The sequence below is a fragment of the Pinus tabuliformis genome, chromosome J (assembly GCF_031772625.1).
Source record: "Pinus tabuliformis cultivar Carrire ecotype Pingquan chromosome J, CPIR1, whole genome shotgun sequence".
NCBI classification, from domain to species: Eukaryota; Viridiplantae; Streptophyta; class Pinopsida; order Pinales; family Pinaceae; genus Pinus; species Pinus tabuliformis.
Genome location: NC_142295.1, coordinates 329,601,661 through 329,609,236, shown reverse-complemented (window position 1 = coordinate 329,609,236; position 7,576 = coordinate 329,601,661). Strand labels below are relative to the sequence as shown.

Genomic DNA, 7,576 nt, shown 5'->3' with positions numbered 1-7,576 from the left:
TTAATTTTGAGTAATATTTTTGTCTCGAGAGGAGAGAAGTTGTCACATAAAAATTTAAAAATAGTAATAACAAAATAAATTAATGTTGGTCATAATTAAAATACGTTAATTTTACATAACTTTATATAGAGATATCAAGTAATGGAAGGTAAAAAAATACCTTTGGTATGAGGAAAAAAACTAACTTATTCACTATTTAATATGGAGATGAGTAAAAAAAGTAATTTACATTTTACTTTTATGAAGAAATGTAATGTCCTCACTACTTAATATGGAGATGACAAGAAATAGTATTATTGATATTACATTTTGTGTAATTCATTCTACAGTTTAGATGTGATATTTAAAACAAAAATATACTATCATTTGCACCAGATGTTGCAAAGGAAATGCCGTAAGGCATAAAGTGTGGAAATCCATTATCCATGTAGTGTGAGTGCAGTGACTTCTCATGTTACACAAATGTATTTACAACGGCATGGCCCTCGACCTCTCAAGCCATAGTGAGAATATGGAAAGGAGTTACTTTTGAGCCACTTCAAAATAAATATCCAGGTACTCATTTTTCCTATGAAAGAAATAGAGAGGATAATATCTTACATTTATGCCACTGCTACCCAAAATACAAATCCTTTCTCAAAAAAAAATGGAGTGCAGTGATTTCTCATGTTACAAATAAGTATTCAGCCCACAAGTTATGTTGCATGGCCTTGGACCTCTCAAACCATGGTGATAATTGTAAGTATTCAGCCCATAGGTTATGCTGCATGACCCTGGACCTTTCAAGCCATGGTGAGAATGTGGCATGGAGTTACATTTGAGCCACTTCAAAATAAAAGACTAAGTTCTCTGTTTTTGCCTATGTGAGCAATAGAGAGGACATTACCTTACATTTATGCCACTGCTACCCAAAATGAAAAAGAAACATAATTTCCTCATTAGAACAGTGGTACAACATTGATATTGGAATCTAGAAGCCCTCTCTCATAAGTTCTCCATGTATCCAGTTATCATATTTACAAGTATTCCATGTACTCTATTATCCCCTTTTTTTTGTCAAAATAACTTACAGTACATTGTAGCATTGCAACCACTCTTAGCAGATTGGATAATTTGCAATACTCTTAGCTGGATAATGAAAACCTAATAACTTAGGGCCCACTAAAGACCATAAATGACTACAATACTACATGCTTTGCACCAAATGTAATATCTAAATATTAATCTCCCAAGCACTCACATGCTCTATATTAAAAGCTTGTAAGTTGATAGATTGTCATGATAAGAAATCTGCAAGTAATTAGCGGACACCTCCAAATTGACCAAAAAGAATAAGGGTGCCTAGTAATCATGTGGTTGTGTTTAAGCCCTGACCTTCCCGGCCTGGAATATCTAATTTATTTTAGCTGGACAATCCAGTCCTACTTGATCTCTGTGTAAACAGATGTGATAACATAAACTAGAGGTGCTCTAGAGTGTATCTCAAATGCTTGCTTTCACTGGCAAAATGATCAAGCAATATGCTAAAATTTTCAATGTAGTTCATGTAAGTAGGAATTACAGCTTGCTCAATTTTCGTAAAGGTGCCCTCTCTGAGCTCTTCATCAGAGATCAACCAATTCTTGTGCTCTTCATATAACTTCTCAAATGTGGAATTGAATGAGTGGATTCTCTTCTTAAACAAATCCTTGGCTCCTCCTTTTCCACCACTGGACACAACCAGTCCATCTCTGTTCAAAAGCTTCACCATGGGAACCCATACTTCCTTTTCATAACCCAAAACATGTTGGTTAACCAATCTCTTCCTCTGCTTTAGCCATGCCTCACCCAACAGATTCCCTAGTTTGTTGTCTTTGGCTCTCTTGAATATATACCAATAATTATTCATGAGGAATATGTGTGACAATCCTGTGCATTGTATCCCGTGGCTCTGGTCTCCAAACTCAGCTCCAAAGAATCCATCAGATGACTAACAGCCTCTCCAAGGCTTGTCTTGTTCTCCATTCGCCAGACCATTGCCATAACCTCCTCATATTCAGTCAACATAAACTTGAGATAATTCACAACGTAGCTTGTAAGCTTTGGTGGACTCCCATCAACAAACAACCCTCAATCCTCCTCTACCTATTTCCCAAAGTCCCACAGAACTTGACAAGCACTGTGCACAAAGTGCTTCTCCATTTTGCTCAACCAAAGCCTGATCACGAGAAATCTGGGCCCTTCAAAAACCACTCCGAAGTCCTCCTTCAATCTCTCCAATCCTTCAACCATGTCCAACAACTTGAATAGCTTCTGAGGCTCTCTCTGGCTCAGGGTAACGACCTCTCCAAACTCTATCAGTGCTTTCATACTGCTTCCTAAAACCAATTTCTGAAAGGAATTTGTCCACAATTCAATATCAAATGTCTGAAAAATCCTATTGCAGAGCTTCATCTCAGAAGAAACCAAGACCTTCACTATCTTCCTTAACACCTCCAACCATTCTGCCACATGGTCTTCTAGCGCAATCCACTCAAGCTTATCAATAGATGATGAATAATTATATCTCAAATAATCAGTTTCCATGCTCTTGAAACTGGCTATCATGCTCTCAATCCTAATCGAACCATAAATCTTCAAGAACTTTTTAGCTCTGCCAAAGCTCTCCAAAATCTCTGTAATCATTAACTGAAACAATTGGTTCAACATTTAGTCAGTCTATGTTTCTTCAATAACATAAACATGGGAACATGGCAGATGACTCACAATGCTCACACCTTTTTAGAACATTGATTGAAGGGGATTTGGCTTACTTATTTGTTTTATATTTCATTGTATATTTAGCAAATTAAAACACAAATTATGGAATAAACAGGAAAATGCCCAGGGACAGACAATTCTTAGAAAATGGTTGTTGGCATTCTAATCCAAAGAATTGGAAAGAATCCCCAAACTCGTCAACTTTAAATGTTGTAGGCATGCAAAATTCATTATCTATCTTCAGTGCTTTAGAAATGTCTCAAATACCAGCTCTAGATCCTAATGATGAAGGTCAAGCAACTAAAACTGATGCTCTTTCCGGATTTCCTATTAGTGTGAGAACACGTGAAAATTGTCAGGAACTTTATGGCATTCCAGATGCCACTAGAAGTGATGTTTGTGTCCAACACCTGCCAGAAGGTCAAAATTTTTTGTCCATGTTAACTACAAAAATAAAGATAGAAGAAACTCACGATGACCCTATTCAACAAGAACTAAAGAAGAATATAGATATGGGGATTTGTTAAATATTTCAATGGGAAAGGACAAATATAACATGGAGGAAATGTGAAATAATAAACAAAACCAATCATTAGAAAGGAATATAACCTGCCACACATCCATTGCTGAGTATCAGAACAGCTCTAATGAACTCAATGTTCATGAAACTCAAATTTCCTTTATAGTAAAAAGCAATCAGCTACAGAAAGGTATTTTGGTTCCTCCATCTTCTGAAGTTAGTTCTAATACATTCAATAATCTAGACAAAAGCCTGAAAAAACTTCAATGAGTAGTGCTCTTTATATGTTTCTCCCAATACAAAATTATCATTCCCTGTTCAACAAAGGCAGTGAAACGATCCCTAAGCCTGTGAATGCATTGGACCGCTGATAAGTACAATTCTTAACTTTAGAGAAGTATGAGTGAAAATTGTGACATGAGTGAGAAAGGATTTTTCTCTTCTGGAATTGGAAACAATAAATCTTACCCAATATACTATATCTTCTTCAAGTTCTTGAAGTTTTTTGGGTTGTCAGTTGCCAGGTCTCTATATGGCACAAGGTTACCCCTAGCATAAAAATTGTCGACGAAAATTCACAGGCATCTTCAACAACACCCAACACGAATCTAAAGAAAAATTTGGACAATGGAAATGGATTTCTCAACGACTTTTCTTTGTCTAGGGCGGATTTTCCCTCAGCTCTTGCAGATTCAATCATCAAAACAATTTGGACGCAGCAGTCATCGTCAGATGATTCATCTCTGACCTTATTTGATGCGGATCTCATTTCTACATTCAGGAAAGACATGGATGAAATTTCCCCCAGAGATTCGATGGAGCCTGTTTTCGAGGTCTATCAGAGCAGCACGGGAAGCAAGAGTGGAGAAGACAAAAAGGGTACCCTAGAAAAATCTTTCAGGCTTCGATCTAGTAGCATTCAGGCGAGGGTGAATACTTTGCAGCAGATAATAGACAAGAGGTCGACCAAATGACCCCCCATATCCAAAAAATCCTCTATAAAAAATGCTAAGTTGAGGGCGCCCCCCGGGGGAGAAGGTAAGGTGGTTCTGTATTTCATGAGGTTGAGGGGAATAAGGAAAACATTTGAGGATTGCTGCACTATGAAATTAATTCTTCAAGGTTTCAGGGATTCGGTCGATGAACGAGATATTTCCATGCATTCCCCTCTTCAAAAAGAATTGCAGGATCTTTTGGGGAAGCCCATGCTGGTGCCTAGGTTGTTTATTGGGGGAAAATACATTGGTGGGGTTGAGGAAATTTAGCAAATACATGAAATAAGGGAGTTAGCTAAGTATCTGGAATGCTTCCCAGTGCAAGCTCATTCGAAACCCTGCAATGGTTGTGGTGACGTGAGGTTGATTCCTTCCCAAAACTGTGACGACAACTACAAGAATTTTACAGAAGAGGAAGGTCAGGGCCTTTTCATTAGTTGCCAGCAGTGTAATGAAAACAGACTCATAAGGTGCCCTATGCGCTGCTGAAGTTTTTGTGAAAACCTGAACAGGCTGCAAATATGAGAAAGAATGGTGCAGAGTTACCATGTCGCCAAGGTATGGTGGTATTGAACGAGACAACAAATTATGCGAGATAAATTAGAATGGTGCCTTAGTTTTACAGAGACCCCTTGCTACAGAGAACCTTCGGTGTTGGATGGTCCTGGAAAGATGGAGTAGGAACCCGGGTCAGTAAACCACAATTGTTTTGCAACTGTTTCAAATATCGTGAATAGTTCCAACCACTCAACTACCTTCCCTTGATCGAACGATTAACAATCCTCTAATCTTCTAACACATAATCTAACGGCACACAGGGATGACAAGTAGATTTTAGGGAAGTTCATTTCAGAGGGAAAAGCCTTACGGCGTAATTAATAACAAAAAATATTTTACTGTAAACCATAAGTAAAATATTTTAATGTCCATATTAAATAACATAGTTTTATATCTACTTTATATATAGAAAAATAAAGTAATTTAAATTAAAAAAATCTTATATTTTAACTTTCCATAACTAGAGAGATGTGTAATTTATTGTATTTCTAATACGGAGTAGATATATAAGATTTTAAACATATAAATAACAAGAGAAATTTCATATAGGTTATAAATAAAATATTTGAACAAGGAGGTTGAGTAAAAGATTTTAACATGAAACATATATAGAGGAAAGATTGAGAGAATTCTACATATATATTATACCACCCTAGATCCATCTTAACTGTAGATCTACCAAGGGTCTAGAGGGATCAAATCTCTTTTGAATCTAAAAGATGTTTGCATCTCAAGAGATTTGATCCCTTTAAAAGTTTGGTAGGTCCCGAGTTAAGATGAATTTATACTAATAATATTAATATTAATATTATTGATTATGTTAATAAATTTAATATTAATAACATAATTTCCTATTATTATTGATTAAAGTTTATATTATAATGTTAATAATAATAAGTTTATAATAATATTATTAAGTTTATAATAATGTTAATATTGACACATATATAACATTAATAACAATTATTATAACAATAATATTCATGATTAGTAATATTTTCCTTAAAGAAATTTTGGTAAGATTAATATTAATAGAAATAATAATATAATATTGTTGCATTAATATTCTATTACATTGAAAATATTGCATTAATTATAAAATAAATATATTGTTATTATAGACAATATTGCATTAATTATAACATAAATATATTATTAATGTATAACAATATTTGATGTAACAATTCATTTTTATATTACTATTCATGCTATTAATAATATTATTATTAACATTTAATATTATGTTAGTAAAACATAATGTAATATGTAATATAATATAATAGTGTAGTTGATATGTAATATAATTTAATATGTAATATGAGGGTTGATGATAGTATAATAATTTGGTGGATATGTAATAATGATTTAATATGTAATATAACATATGAATCATGGTTAACCGTGGTCAACATCGATCGACCATGGATAACCGTATAGGTTAACCATCGTCAAGCATGATTAACCATCATAAACCTATAGTAGATTGCTAGGGTTAACCATAGCCGAACCATGATTAACCATCTACAACTGTCATTGCAATGGTAACCATAGTTAAATAATGGTTAACAATAGATAAACCACAGTCAAAATGTGGTCAACTATAGTCGAATCATATTCAAACCATAGTCATTCATAGTCAAACCATAATCAAGGATGTTTAAACATGTTGAACATGGACAACTATACTCAATTGTGCTCAACCGTCATCAAACAATTGTTAAACATAGCCATGTTCACCCATGGATAAACCATTCTCACATATATTTAATGTTTAATTAAAATGTTTAATAATGTTAATATGGTTTAAGACACATTAGTTACCTAATGTGGTTGAATATGTTTGACTATGTCAACAATCTTCAACTTTCGTCAAACATAAGTGTCTATTATTATTGATTAATATTAATAGTCAATCACAATCAACCACATTAGTTAAAAAAAGTCAACCATTGTAGCGAATGTTTAAATAGTTGACCATCATCAAACATGGTCAATCCTATGTTTACCATATTTCACAATAGGCAACCTTGTTCACTCATAATCATCCTTAGTCAACATAACTCGACCATATTCAAATATAGTTAACCATGGCTGAACAAAGTCAAACGTTGTCAACAGTAGTCAACTAAGGTCATCCTTGGTTGGTCACAATCAAGATTTAAAAGTGTTTAAGAATAAAAATATTAATATTAATAAACTTGACTAATAATAATAATTATATTAATATTAATATTAATATTGTGACGTTGAAATTGTACATAAATTTATCCAACGTCACAATATTATAACCATTGTTGCAATGTTACATTGCATTGCAATTTGTCCAATTTCATCATCGGACATTACAAAATGTGTTCAACCACATTCAATTTTGTGGTTGAATATGTTCAAATATGTTTGATTGTAAAACATTACAATGTTAACCATTGTCACAATTTTACATTACATTGCAATCTCTCCAACTTTGCAATCTAACATTACAAAATGTTGTCGGTCACATTTAATATTGTGGTTGAATATGTTTGACTATATTTCACGATGTTTGACAATCAACAGTGTTCAACTTCGACAAAACATAATTTCCTATTAATATTATTTATTAATATTCATAATCAAACATATTGTGACTTTAGAAGGGTACACAAATCCATCTAACGTCGCAATGTTATATTACATTGCAATTTATCCAACATCGCAATATGAAATTACAAAATTAGCCAACCACATTTATTAATCTATTTGACTATGTTGGACTATGTTTGAC

General features: G+C 33.6%; 1 pseudogene; it reads left to right on the top strand.

Moving 5' to 3' along the window:
• Positions 1 to 2,993: 2,993 nt before the first annotated feature.
• LOC149227094 (uncharacterized) lies at positions 2,994 to 4,743 on the top strand (annotated as a pseudogene).
• Positions 4,744 to 7,576: the final 2,833 nt, after the last annotated feature.